This window comes from Myotis daubentonii, chromosome X (genome assembly GCF_963259705.1).
Source record: "Myotis daubentonii chromosome X, mMyoDau2.1, whole genome shotgun sequence".
Classification (NCBI taxonomy): domain Eukaryota; kingdom Metazoa; phylum Chordata; class Mammalia; order Chiroptera; family Vespertilionidae; genus Myotis; species Myotis daubentonii.
The window spans coordinates 69,321,044-69,334,964 of NC_081861.1; positions in this window are offsets into that span (position 1 = coordinate 69,321,044).

The following is a 13,921-nucleotide window of genomic DNA, read 5'->3' on the forward strand; positions in this document are numbered from 1 at the left end:
CATGGGTGGAACCTGCTATCTGAGCAGGCTGGGGGTCCCCTGCCCAGGCCTAAGGCTCCAGCTGGAGGTCTTAGGCCAGGGAAGGTGATATAATTTATATGCACATATGAATATCTCGTGGATATAGACAATAGTGTGGTGAAGGCCTGGGGTGGGGCAGGAGCCAGCTAGAGGGAGCAAAGGGGGAAAATGGAAGACATCTGTAATACTCTCAACAATAAAAAGAATTTTTTAAAATACACTACTAAAAACACTTAAATGCCAACAAATTGAATAACTTAGACATAACAAATAAATTCCTAGAAACAATCTACCAAGACTAAATAGTGAAAAAAAAATAGAAAATCTGACCAGACCAATAATGAATAAGGATATTGAATCACAAATCAAAAATCTCTCAACAAGAATAGCTCAGAACCAGATGATTTCACAGTAAAGTTTACTAAATATTTAAAAAGAGTTAATAAAAGAATCCTTCTCAAACTCTTCCAAAACATTGAAGAGCAGGGACAATTTGAAATTCACTTTATGAGGTTAGTATGACTCTGATACCAAAACAACATAATACAGTAGAAGAAAAGAAAACTATAGACCAAAATCCTTGGTGAGAATAGATGCGAAATTTTTTAAAAAATACTAGCAAACCAAATTCAACAGCACATAGAAAGGATTATACACCATGATAAAATGGAATTTATTCCTGGGGTACAAGGGTAGTTCAATATATTATTAAATGTGATGCACCAAATCAATTGAGTGGAAGATAAAAATCATATGATCATCTCTGTAGATGAAGGAAAGTTATTGAACAACCTTCAACATCCTTTCTTGATATAATCTAACATCAAGGTGGGTATAAAAGTAACATAGTCCAACATAATAAAGGCCATATTTGACATGCATACAACTGACATAATATCCCATGATTAAATATTGAACACTTTTCATCTAAGGCCAACATCAAGACAAAGATGCTCCATCTGCAATGCCTATTAAACATAGTACAGTGGAGCCTTGACTTATGAATGTCCTGACTAACGAGTTTTTTGAGATACTAGCCGTCTCTTGGCCGATTTTTTGCTTTGAGTTGTGAGCTAAAATTCAGGTTACGAGCCAGCTTCAGATACCCCACCGCTAGTTGGTGCAGCAAACGTCACAGTGAATGCCACAACATCAGCCCAGCATCACGTGTCTAACTCGTTCACTTTAAGATTTGACATACGAGTAATTTGAGTTACGAGCTCCATCACGGAACGAATTAAACTCATAAGTCAAGGCTCCACTGTACTGGAAGTCCTACCCAAACAATTAGGCAAGAAAAATATATAAAAGGGATCAAAATGAAAATAAATAAATTAAATTATCTGTTTGCAGATGATATGATCTTTTTTTTAAGATATGTTTTTATTAATTTTTGAGAAAGTGGAAAGGAGAGGAAGAGAAAGAGAAACACTGATGAGACAGAACATGGATTGGCTGCCTCCTGAATTACCCCTACAGGAGATTGAGCCCACAACCCAAGCATGTGCTCTGACTGGGAATCTAAGCAGTGACCTCTCAGTGTATGAGATGAAACTCGACCAACTGAGTCACTCTGGCCAGGGCGACATAATCTTTTACAGAGAGAAAATCCTAAAATATCTACCTCAAACTGATAGATCTAATAATAAAGTTGCAGGATACAATATCTATATACAAATACCAGTTTTGCTTTTATACACTAACAATGAATATTGGAAAGAGAAGTTAAGAAAACAACTCCAGGGGAGAGGTGGTTGCTGACAGGTGGCGCCTGCGCACTGGGAGCTCTCATTGTGCCCCGCAGCTGCCTAACCATTCCATGCCTTAGCCTGCGAGAGGCCAGCGGTGGGTGCGGAGCCTGCAGCCATTCCCAGGGCCTCCTCCTCTCCCTCCTCCCCGTCCCCCTCTCCCCGAACCCGCACTCCTTTCCCCATTCCAGCTCCATCACCCTCCCGCCACTCACACTCAGGACAAGAATGCCCTGCCCGGAACAACCCAGCAGCGCCTAGATGGCTTTGGTCACAGTCCAGCGATCACCTACCCCCAGCACCACCTCCAGCCACTGCACCTCGGAGGCAGACAGTGGGGAGGAGGAATGCCAGTCACAGCCCAAGAGAAGGAAGATGGCGGCAATATAGGCAGATGCATCCCAGGTCCTCTCCCAGAGCAAATGGAGTAAGCAGCTAAAACTAATAACACCCACCCCAAATTGGCGAAACTACTCAGCTGGTGAGACAGTCTGCAGACAGGAAGGGCAGAGCTCCCCTGGAAAGGTAAAAAAACAGGGATCTGGGCAGGAAAGTTTGCCAGACCTCTGAGCCCAGAGGGATAGAGGCAGACCACGCAGCAGACAGCCGCGTCCCTTGGGACAGGCACAGCCCCTGACTGGGGAAAGGAGATCCGCAGGATTCCTGGCGCCGCAGGGGGATTTGAGAGCTGGGTTCTGTGATCACGGAGGACTGAGCCTAAAGGGGGCAGCCTGAAGAGCTGACCAGAGCATGCAGTGAGGGTAGTAGAAGAGCTTGTAAGAAAGTCAGCCTTCCCCGTTTCCGCGGCTGGCGTTTGCTTATTTATTTTCACTGAATCCTGTTCATAAGAAATCTAGGATACAGACACTCACCTGTGCTGAAGAGAGGGAGAAGGTGCCGATGAGTGGATTCTGGGGAGAGACTGAGGAGAGGGGGGGGCCGGGAGAGGTGGCAGCGAATTGAGTGCTGAGACACCCCTGGGCCCAGGATCCAGACAGCCATTCTCTCCGGAGGGTGGGACTCCCCTACCTAGCCCCCAGGCAAGGAGCACAGCCACACCCAGATTCCACTGTGAACAAGATCAAGGATTAAACTAATCTGATCAGTCCCTGGGAGTTAACAGGATCTGGCCTATAGAGGGATTTTCAATCCCAGCTATAGAGAAGCCATATAGCCTCAGAGGCTAACCCCAGAACACTGCCACCCAGAGGCTGAGCCACAAACTGATTCTTTGCTAAACACAAAATAAGGCAGTCTGAGAAACAAATACGGCCTGCTTTAAAATAAGGACTGTGGTTTACAACACAGAGGAACAGGGTATCGCAGGGAAATTCAACACTCTCCTGAATACCTGGCAGGACTAAGGCAAGCCAGACTGACGAGTAGAAGAACCAAAGGACCGTCACTACTGCAATTTTTTTTTCTTTTTTCACCTTTTAACTAAGAAACCAATTTTTTTTTCTTCTTTTTCCATCACCAGATTTTACCCTTTTAATTACTACATTCTTATTTTTAACCAGTATTATTACTGCTACCATTTTCCCATCTTTTAAAGTGCCATTTCATTTTCTCTTTATTTTATTTTGGGATTAGTGTTCTCCATTCTATTTTCATCATTCCTTTAGCAACAATTTTCCCTACCTCAATATTACATCTATGCTAAAAAACCTCTCCCTCACTTTTCCCCTTTTGTTGTCCTGTTTCTCTTATCCTATTCCTGCTCTAGATTTTTCCTATTCCTTCTGTTACCTCCTGTCAAAATTTCACCCTACTTATATATCCTATTTCCAATCCACTGCTCTAAATCTTTATACACATACCCCTTATCTTTCTTCACTATCCAAAATTTTTTTCTTTTTTTCTTCTTTTCTTCTTTTATCTTTCTATTGTTTTGTTGCTGTTTTCTTGATTGTTGAGTATATTGTTTTTGTTGTTGTTGCTTGTTATTTTGTGTGTTCGTGTGTGTGTGTGTGTGTGTGTGTGTGTGTGTGTGTGTTTTAGGACTTGTTGTGAGGATGTTTTGCTTTTTCTTTTTATTTTTTTCTGCTGGTTTTTCCCCTTCCTCCACCCATCCACCCCAGTTATTTTTGTGCTTCTGTTTTCCCTTGCCTCTCTTGATATTATTGGTTGTTTCTAATTTACATTCATCTCCAGGGAGCTGTTGCTGGAATTTGTTGGGATTAGTGGCGGTTCTATAGGAGTTTTCTCCTCATCTTAATAGTCTCTTGCCCTCCTCCACTTCATTCTCTCTTTTCGCTCTTTTTTCTTTTCTTTTCTTTTCTTTTCTCTCTTTTATTTCCCACCCTCCTTTTTCCCAATTTCATTTTTGCACTCCTTTTTTCTTGTTCCCTACCTTTCTTTTCTTTTCTCTCTTTTATCTTTTTCTCTTCCTTCTTCCTTATCCCCTAATTCTCTTAATTCGGGTGGTCACCTTTATTTGGGGTTATTAATATCGTGAATATATTTGTGTTTAGTGCCTTGTACGTGGTGCCTTGTTGTGTTGTATTTTGTGCCTTTAAATCAACGCAGCAGATCCAAGCAACAGCAACCTCCTGAGCACCACATCCTCTGTCTGAGGAACAGCAGCTGTACATGAAACCTCCCCCCACCAGCCAGAAGAGCCACCACAGCTGTGAACAGCACCCACCAGAGGAGTTGCTGCCAACTGAGGAGCAGCTGCTACTGCAACCGCCCGAAGAGCAACCAAAGCCCAAGGAGTCACTGCCACTCAGGGAGCAGCCACTGAATGACTCAACGTCTAGATATGTCAGTGAGATCAAACATGGGTAGACAAAGAAACCCCAAAGGAAAGAAAAAGAGGACTCGCCAGAAAAGCAGCTAAATGATACAGAGGCATGCAATATGACAGAAAAAGAATTCAGAATAAGGGTCCTAGAGTGCACAAACAGAATGGAGGAAAAAATCAACAACTTCTGCAAGAAGCAAGAAGAAACAGATGAAAAAGTCAATGACCTATGCAAGAAGCAAGAAGAAACATGAAAAAATCAATAACATATGGAAGAAGCTAGAAGAAAAAGAAGAAAATATCAACAAATTAAGTAAGACCCAAGAAGAAATGAAGAGTGATATAGCTGCAATAAAAAACACCATTGAAAGTATCAACAGTAGACTAGGAGAAGCAGAGGACTGAATTAGTGAATTAGACGACAAGGAAGCAAAACAAACCCAAACTGTACTGCAATTGGAGAAAAAGATTAAAAGACGGGAAGAGATCCTAAGGGAGCTTTGGGACAACATGAAACAAAACAACATACGAATAATAGGGGTTCCAGAACAACAGAAAGATGAACACGGATTAGAAAACCTACTCGAAGAAATAATATCAGAAAACTTCCCTGAGGTGGGGAAGAAAAAAGTCACACAAGCCCAGAGAGTCCCAAACAAGGTGAACCCGAGAAGACCCACACCAAGACACATCATAATTACCATGGCAAATGTTCAGGACAAAGAGAGAATCTTTCAGGCTGCAAGAGAGAGACAGAAAGTTACATACAAGGGATCTCCCATTAGAATATCTAATGATTTCTCAACAGAAACACATCAGGCCAGAAAAGAATGGACAGAAATTTACAAAGTGATACAAATCAAAGGACTGAATCCAGGAATACTCTATCCAGCAAGGCTATCATTCAATATTGAAGGGGAAATAAGAAGCTTCACAGACAAAAAAAAAAAAGGCTAAGGGAGTTTATAACCACCAAGCCAGGAATGCAAGAAATACTAAAGGGACTGGTGTAAAAAGAAGAACTGAAAAGCCCAGAAAGAAAACAGCCACAAAAAAAAATAGAAATGGCTAAAAACAAGTACCTTTCAATAATAACTTTAAACGTAAATGGACTAAACGTTCCAATCAAAAGACATCGAGTGGTTGAATGGATAAAAAAAACATGACCTATATATTTGATGTCTACAGGAGACCCACCTCATTAGAAGGGACTCACACAGACAGAAAGTGAAGGGATGGAAAAATATCTTTCAGGCAAATGGATATGAAAAAAAAGCTGGGGTAGCAATACGTATATTGGACAAAATAGACCTCAAAGTGAAGGCCATAACAAGAGATAAGGAAGGCCACTTCATAATACTAAAGGGATCAATACAACAAGAAGATATAACCCTGATAAACATATATGCACCCAATGCAGGAACACCCAAATTCATAAAAAAATCCTGGAAGATATCAAAGGAGAGATCGACAACAATACAATCATAGTAGGGGACTTTAATACACCACTGACATCACTGCATAAATCCGCTAGACAAAAACTCAGCAAAGAAACAGCAATCCTAAATGACTCACTAGATCAGATGGAATTAATTGACATCTTCAGAACACTTCACCCCAAAGCCACAAAATATACGTTCTTCTCAGGTGCTCATGGGACATCTTCAAAAATAGACGAGATATTGGATCACAAACAAAGTCTCCCCAAATTCAAGAAGATTGAAATCATAAAAAGCATCTTCTCAAACCACAAGGCCATAATATTAGAAATAAACTACAACAAAAACAACCCCAAATACTCAAACACTTGGAAGCTGAATAGCATGTTATTAAATATTGGTTGGGTTAACAATGAGATCAAAGAAGAAATTAAAAACATCCTGGAAACTAATGACAATGAAAACACTACAGTCCAAAACCTATGGGACACAATGAAAGCAGTCCTGAGAGGGAAGTTTATAGCTCTACAGGCCTATCTCAACAAACAACAAAAAATGGTGTAAATCATCTAACTCTACAACTCAAAGAATTAGAAAGACAGCAACAAGAAAACCCCAGAGTGAGCAGAAGGAAGGAGATAATAAAGATTCGAGCAGAAAGAAATGACATCGAGACCAAAAAAACAATACAGAAAATCAATGAAACTAAGAGCTGGTTCTTTGAAAGGATAAACAAGATTGACAAACCTCTAGCCAGACTCACCAAGAAGCAAAGAGAGAGGAACCAAATAAACAAAATCAGAAATGATAGAGGCGAAATAACAACAGACCCCACAGAAATACAAATGATTGTTAAAAAATACTATGGACAGCTCTACTCCAACAAACTAGACAACCTGGAGGAAATGGACAAAATCCTAGAAAAATACTTCATTCCAAAACTCAATTAGGAAGAATCCAAAAATCTCAGTTGGCCAATAACTATGGATGAAATTGAAGCAGTCATCAAAAAGCTTCCAGCAAACAAAAGCCCAGGACCCGATGGCTTCACAGGGGAGTTTTACCAAACATTCAAGGAAGAACTAAAACCTATCCTCCTCAGACTACTACAAAAAATTCAAGAGGAAGGAACACTTGCAAGCTCATTCTATAAAGCCAGCATCACCCTAATACCAAAACCAGGTAAAGACAACACAATGAAAGAGAATTACAGGCCAATATCCCTCATGAACATAGATGCCAAAGTCCTTGACAAAATCTTAGCACATCGGATCCAGCAGTACATCAGAAAGATCATACACCATGACCAAGTAGGATTTATCCCAGGGATGCAAGGATGGTTCAATATCCGCAAATCAATAAACGTGATTCTTCACATAAACAAATTGAAAGAAAAAAACCACATGGTCATATCAATTGATGCAGAAAAAGCATTTGACAATATCCAACACCCAGTTTTGATAAAAACTCTCAGCAAGGCGGGAGTAGGAGGATCATACCTCAACATAATAAAAGCCATATATGACAGGCCCACAGCCAACATCACACTCAATGGACAAAAACTAACACCATTTCCCCTAAGAACAGGAACAAGACAGGGATGCTGACTCTCACCACTCCTGTTCAACATAGTACTGGAAGTATTAGCCATTGCAATTAGGCAAGAAGAAGAAATAAAAGGCATCCAAATAGGAAAAGAGGAAGTAAAACTGTCCTTATTTGCAGACGACATGATATTATACATACAAAACCCTAGAGACTCCATCAAAAAGCTACTAGACTTAATACATGAATTTGGCAATGTAGCAGGATACAAAATTAACCCCAAGAAATCTGAGGCATTTCTATACACCAATAGTGAACTTTCAGAAAGAGAGATTATATAAACAATTCCATTCACCTTCGCATCAAAAAAATTAAGTTACCTAGGAATAAACTTAACTAAAGAGGTAAAAGACCTCTACTCAGAAAACTACAGGACGTTGAAAAAAGCGATAAAGGAAGACATAAACAGATGGAAGAACATACCGTGTTCATGGATTGGTAGAATCAACATCATTAAAATGTCTGTACTACCCAAAGCAATCTATAAATTCAATGCACTTCCCATTAAAATACCAACGGCATACTTTAGAGATCTAGAACGAACTTTCCAAAAATTCATCTGGAATAAAAAAAGACCCCTAATAGCTGCAGCGATACTGAAAAAGAGCAAAGTAGGTGGGATCTCAATACCAGATATCAAGATGTACTACAAAGCCACTGTTCTCAAAACTGCCTGGTACTGGCACAAGAATAGGCATATAGATCAATGGAATAGAATAGAGAGCCCAGAAATCGGCCCGAACCAATATGCTCAATTAATATTTGACAAAGGAGGCAAGAACATACAATGGAGCCAAGATAGTCTCTTCAATAAATGGTGTTGGGAAAATTGGACAGATATATGCAAGAAAATGAAACTGGATCACCAACTTACACCATACACAAAAATAAACTCAAAATGGATAAAAAGGACTTAAATGTATGACAGGAAACCATAAAAATTCTAGAAGAAGCCAAAGGTAACAAAATCTTAGACATATGCCGAAGCAATTTCTTCACTGATACAGCTCCTAGGGCACTTAAAACGAAAGAGAAAATGAACAAATGGGACTACATCAAAATAAAAAGCTTCTGCACAGCAAAAGAAATCATCAACAAAACAATGAGAAAACCCACTGAATGGGAAATCATATTTGCCAATGTCATATCTGATAAGGGCCTAATCTCCAAAATTTATAGGGAACTCATACAACTTAACAAAATGAAGATAAATAATCCAATAAAAAAAATGGGCAAAGGACCTAAATAGACACCTTTCAAAAAAGGACATTCAGAAAGCCAACAGACATATGAAAACATGCTCAAAGTCACTAATCATCTGAGAGATGCAAATCAAAACAACAATGAGGTACCATCTCACACCTGTCAGATTGGCTATCATCAACAAATCAACAAACGGCAAGTGCTGGAGACGATGTGGAGAAGAAGGTACACTCATGCACTGCTGGTGGGAATGCAGACTGGTGCAGCCACTATGGAAGACAGTATGGAGTTTCCTCAAAAAACTAAAAATGGAACTCCCATTTGACCCCGTGATCCCACTTCTAGGAATATGTCCTAAGAAACCAGAAACAACACTCAGAAAGGATATATACACCTATATGTTCATAGCAGCACAATTCACCATAGCTAGAATCTGGAAACAGCCTAAGTGCCCATCAGTAGATGAATGGATTAGAAAACCGTGGTACATCTACACGATGGAATACTATGCTGCTGTAAAAAAGAAGGAACTCTTACCATTTGCAACGGCATGCATGGAACTGGAGAGCATTATGCTAAGTGAAATAAGCCAGTCAATGAAGGAAAAATACCACATGATCTCACTCATTCATGGATAATAGAGACCATTATAAACTTTTGTACAATAAAAGATACAGAGGCAGAATAGCCTCAAACAGATTGCCAAACTGTAGCGGGAAGGCCGGGGAGGGGTGGGGGACAGGATGGAGGGGTGTAAGAGATCAACCAAAGGACTTGTATGCATGCATATAAGCATAACCAATGAACATAAGACACTGGGGGGTAGCGGAGGCCAGGGGATTGTCAAGGGCGGGGAGAAAAAAGAGACACATATGTAATACCCTTTGTAAGACTGTAAGCAATAAAATAAAATTAAAAAAAAAGAAAACCCCATTTACTATAGTATCAAAGATGGGAATAAACATAACTAAAACATTGAAGGAAACACAGATTAAAAATATTGAAGAAGACACAAAGAAATGAAAACATAGTCAGTGTTCATGTACAGGAAGAATTAATATTGTTGAAATGTCAATAATAACCAAAACAACCTACAGAATCAATGCAATCCCTATCAAAATTACAATGTCACTTTTTACATAAATAGAAAAATGAAATCCTAAAATTTGTATGGATCCACAAAAGATTCCAAATACCTAAAGCAACCCTGAGAAAGAAAAAGCTGGAGGAAATATACTTCTTGGTGTCAAAGTATATCACAAAGATATATTAATCAAACAGTATGACACTGGCATAAAATATATAAATTAATTGAACAGAAACACATGCTCAGGAATAAACTCATTCATATATGTTAACTGATATATTCAAAGGCAGCCAAACATACTCAATGGGAAATACTATCCTATATAATAAAGAGGTGATATGCAAATTGACCATCACTCCAACACACTAGATGGCCACCCCCATGTGGTCAAAGATGGCCACCCCCATGTGGACACAAGATAGCCACCACAAGATGGCCAGCAGGGGAGGGCAGTTGTGGGCAATCAGGCCTGCAGGGGAGGGCAGTTGGGGTCCCAGATTGGAGTGGGTGCAGGCTGGACTGAGGGACACTCCCCAGTGCATGAATTTTGTGCACCGGGCCTCTAGTCTTCAATAAATGGTGCAGGGAAAACTTAATAATCACATGAAAATAATGAAATTAAATCCCTATGTTGTTACACAACTCACAGAAATCAGTAGGAAATAAATTAAAACTTAATTATGAGATCTGAAAACATAAAGCTCCTAGAAAAAAATAGAATAAAAGCTCCTTGACCTATGTCTTGGCAATAATATTTTGGATATGACACAAAAAAAGCACAAAAAGTAGAAGCAAAAATGAAAAATGGGACTACATCAAAATAAAAAGTTTCTGCATAGCAAAGGAAAAATATCTTCAGAATACAGAGGCAACCTAAAGAAAGGGATAAAATATCTGCAAACTATATATCTAATATGGGCTTAATATCCATAATATGTAAAGAACTTATAAAACACAATAGCAACAAAACAAATAATCTGATTACAAAAGCGTCATGGGGCCTGAATAAACATTTTCTCAAAGAAGATATACAGGTACATGAAAAGATGTTCACCATCTAATCATTAGATAAATACAAATCAAAACTACAATGAAATATCTCATACCTATTAGAATGTTTCAAAAAAGACAAGAGAAAGCAAATGTTGGTGATAATGTGCAGAAAAGTGAATAATTATAAGTTGGTACATCCATTATAGAAAATAGTACAGAAATTCCTCAAAAAATTAAAAATAGAACTACCATATGATTCAGTAACTTTTCTTTGGGTATATATCCAAAGAAATTGAAATCAGGATCTTATAGAGCTATCTGTGCTCTCATGTTCATTGTAGTATATTCACAAAGTCGAGACATGAAAACAACTGACAACCTGAGTGTCCATTAATAGATAAATGGATAAAGAAAATTATTTCTATCTCTATTTCTATCTCTATCTCTATCTCTATCTATCTCTATTTCTATCTCTATCTGTATCTCTATCTCTATCTACATTCTATCTATCTAAGTCATCCATAAAAATGCAGGAAATCCTACCATTTTCAATGGCATGGATCAAACTCGAGGGCATTATGTTAAGTGAAATAAGTTGAAGAAAGACAAATACCATATAATCTCACGCGTGGAATCTAAAAAATCTGAACTCATTGAAATAGAGAAGAATTGTGGTTGCCAAGTGCTGAAGCATGGGGCAAATGAGGTTGGTCAAAGGGTCCAAACTTCTAGTTATAAAATAAATGATTTCTGGAAATTGAAAGTAGTGACTAGTGTTATCAATACTCTATTGCAAATTTGAAAGTTGTTGAGAGTAGATCTTAAATCAGGGGTCCTCAAACTACGGCCCGCGGGCCACATGCAAATACAAATATTGTATTTGTTCCTGTTTTGTTTTTTTTTTTACTTCAAAATAAGATATGTGCATTGTGCATAGGAATTTGTTCATAGTTGTTTTTTTTTTTTTAAACTATATCCGGCCCTCCAACGGATATAGTGAACTGGCCCCCTGTTTAAAAAGCTTGAGGACCCCTGTCTTAAATGTTCTCACCACAGTAATTATGTGAGGTGATGAAGGTGCTAATTAATCTTACTGTGGTAATCATTTTGTGATATATACATCCATAAAATAATCACATTATATACCTTATACATACTCAATGTCATATGTCAATAATATGTCAATAAAGCTGGGGGGAGGCATATCACTGCTAATCTCTATCCACCAAATTAGTACTGATGGATGTGGACACCCACCTAGATCCAGGTTAGGTTTGCCGTAAATCTGTGAGCACTACAATCAATAGTTAGATGCTCTTGCAAGGGACACTCAGTAGCTGAGACATCCCCCATTCTTGACCTCATTCCTATACTCAAAGTAAAAATTTAGAAATCAAATCAAGAAGCACTATGTCAACAAGTTAACAGTCATTATTTCAGTTTGGATAATAGATTGTTGATGATTTGACTGTTCCTTCCTTGCTTTTCCCTATTTCTGACTTTTCTAAAATGAATGCATATTATTTTAAAAGAAAAATAGTATTTGATAAAAATTTAACAATCATTTTTTGATAAGTCAGTAAACAAACAAAAATTTAGAGAACCAGACAACAGCATGGTGATCAGAGGGAAGAGGAATGGGTGGCAGTAAAGGGTAAAGGGGTTCAAATATATGGTGACAGAAGATGATTTGATTCTGGGTGATGGGTACACAATGCAACATACAGATCATGTATCATAGAATTGTACACTTGAAACCTATATAATCTTATTAACAACTTTCACCACAATAAATTTTATTAAAATTTTATAAAAGCTTAGCAAAAATGTATCATAAGAGAAATACCTCAATTTGATAAAATACATTTATACAAACCTACATCTAATACATTTAATCATTTCAGCTGAGATTTGATGGGGAAAATGGATACACACTATTCCCACCTCTATTCAGTGTTATACTAGTAGTCCTATTTAGTATACCATGACAGGGAAAAGAAGCCATGCAGTCAGTATTAAAAAGAAAAAATAGTATCTTCATGTTTGTAAATATACAGAAATTCTGAAATAGTACACACACTGAATATTAGTCTTAATAAGGAAATATTTTATACTAGGGTCCCAGTGCAGGAATTAGTGGGCTGTGAGATGCAGTGGGCACAAAGGCGGGTCTCTGCCCATCCTCCGGGCCTCTGCCCATCCTCCGGGCCTCGTCCTGTCTCCTCCTGCTGGGCTCCAGGTCCCCTGTCTGCCAGCAGCTCCGCCCCCACTGCCACAACTCCCCTGCAATGATGGTGCAGACCCCACTCGCACTTGCTGACTTCTCAGAACAATTGGGGCAGCCTGTGCAAGCAGGGCCAGTGCCATCAGAGGGTGCAAGCGGATGCTGCTACCCCAATTGCCCCTCAGGAGCAGGGAGGTGGAGAAGCCCTCAGGGGTGATCAGGACCAGCACTAGGCACCAGCAGTAGGTGCAAGCAGTGGCTCCGGTGTTGGCTGTGGGTGCAAGCTGGGCTGGTGCCAGCAGCAGGTGCGAGTGGCAGCTGCAGGCCCCAATTGTCTCTCAGGAGCACTGGGAGGTGGAGAAGCCCTGAGGGGTGATTTGGGTCAGCAGCTGCAGCTCACACCTGCTGACAGCTCCAGTGATTGAAGCCTGCGCTAGCCACCAGCAGAGGGTGCCAGCTCCAGTGCCAGCAGCAGGTGCAAGTACTGGATGGGACTGTGGCGTGTGGGAGCAAAGAATTTTCAGTAACTACCAGAGGCTCGCCCTGATGATAGCGACCAGTGCCCCACCTTGGTCTGGCACTCCCGCTCATCTGCTTCACTATCCTGCTGCATCTGATGCCTGCTATGTTAGGAGTGTGCTCCTTGGTGGTCAGCACACGTCATAGCCACCGGTTGTTCAGTTGTTTCCCATTCAGTCTATTTGCATATTAGGGATATATCATACAAAATAAAAATACAAAATTTCATTTCATTTTTGCACAAATAAAATCATAACAGAAAATGAAGTTATAAAATGGTGGAGATTATATCATCAAAAATATCAAATACCCAGAAGTTTAAATCTAATGATATGC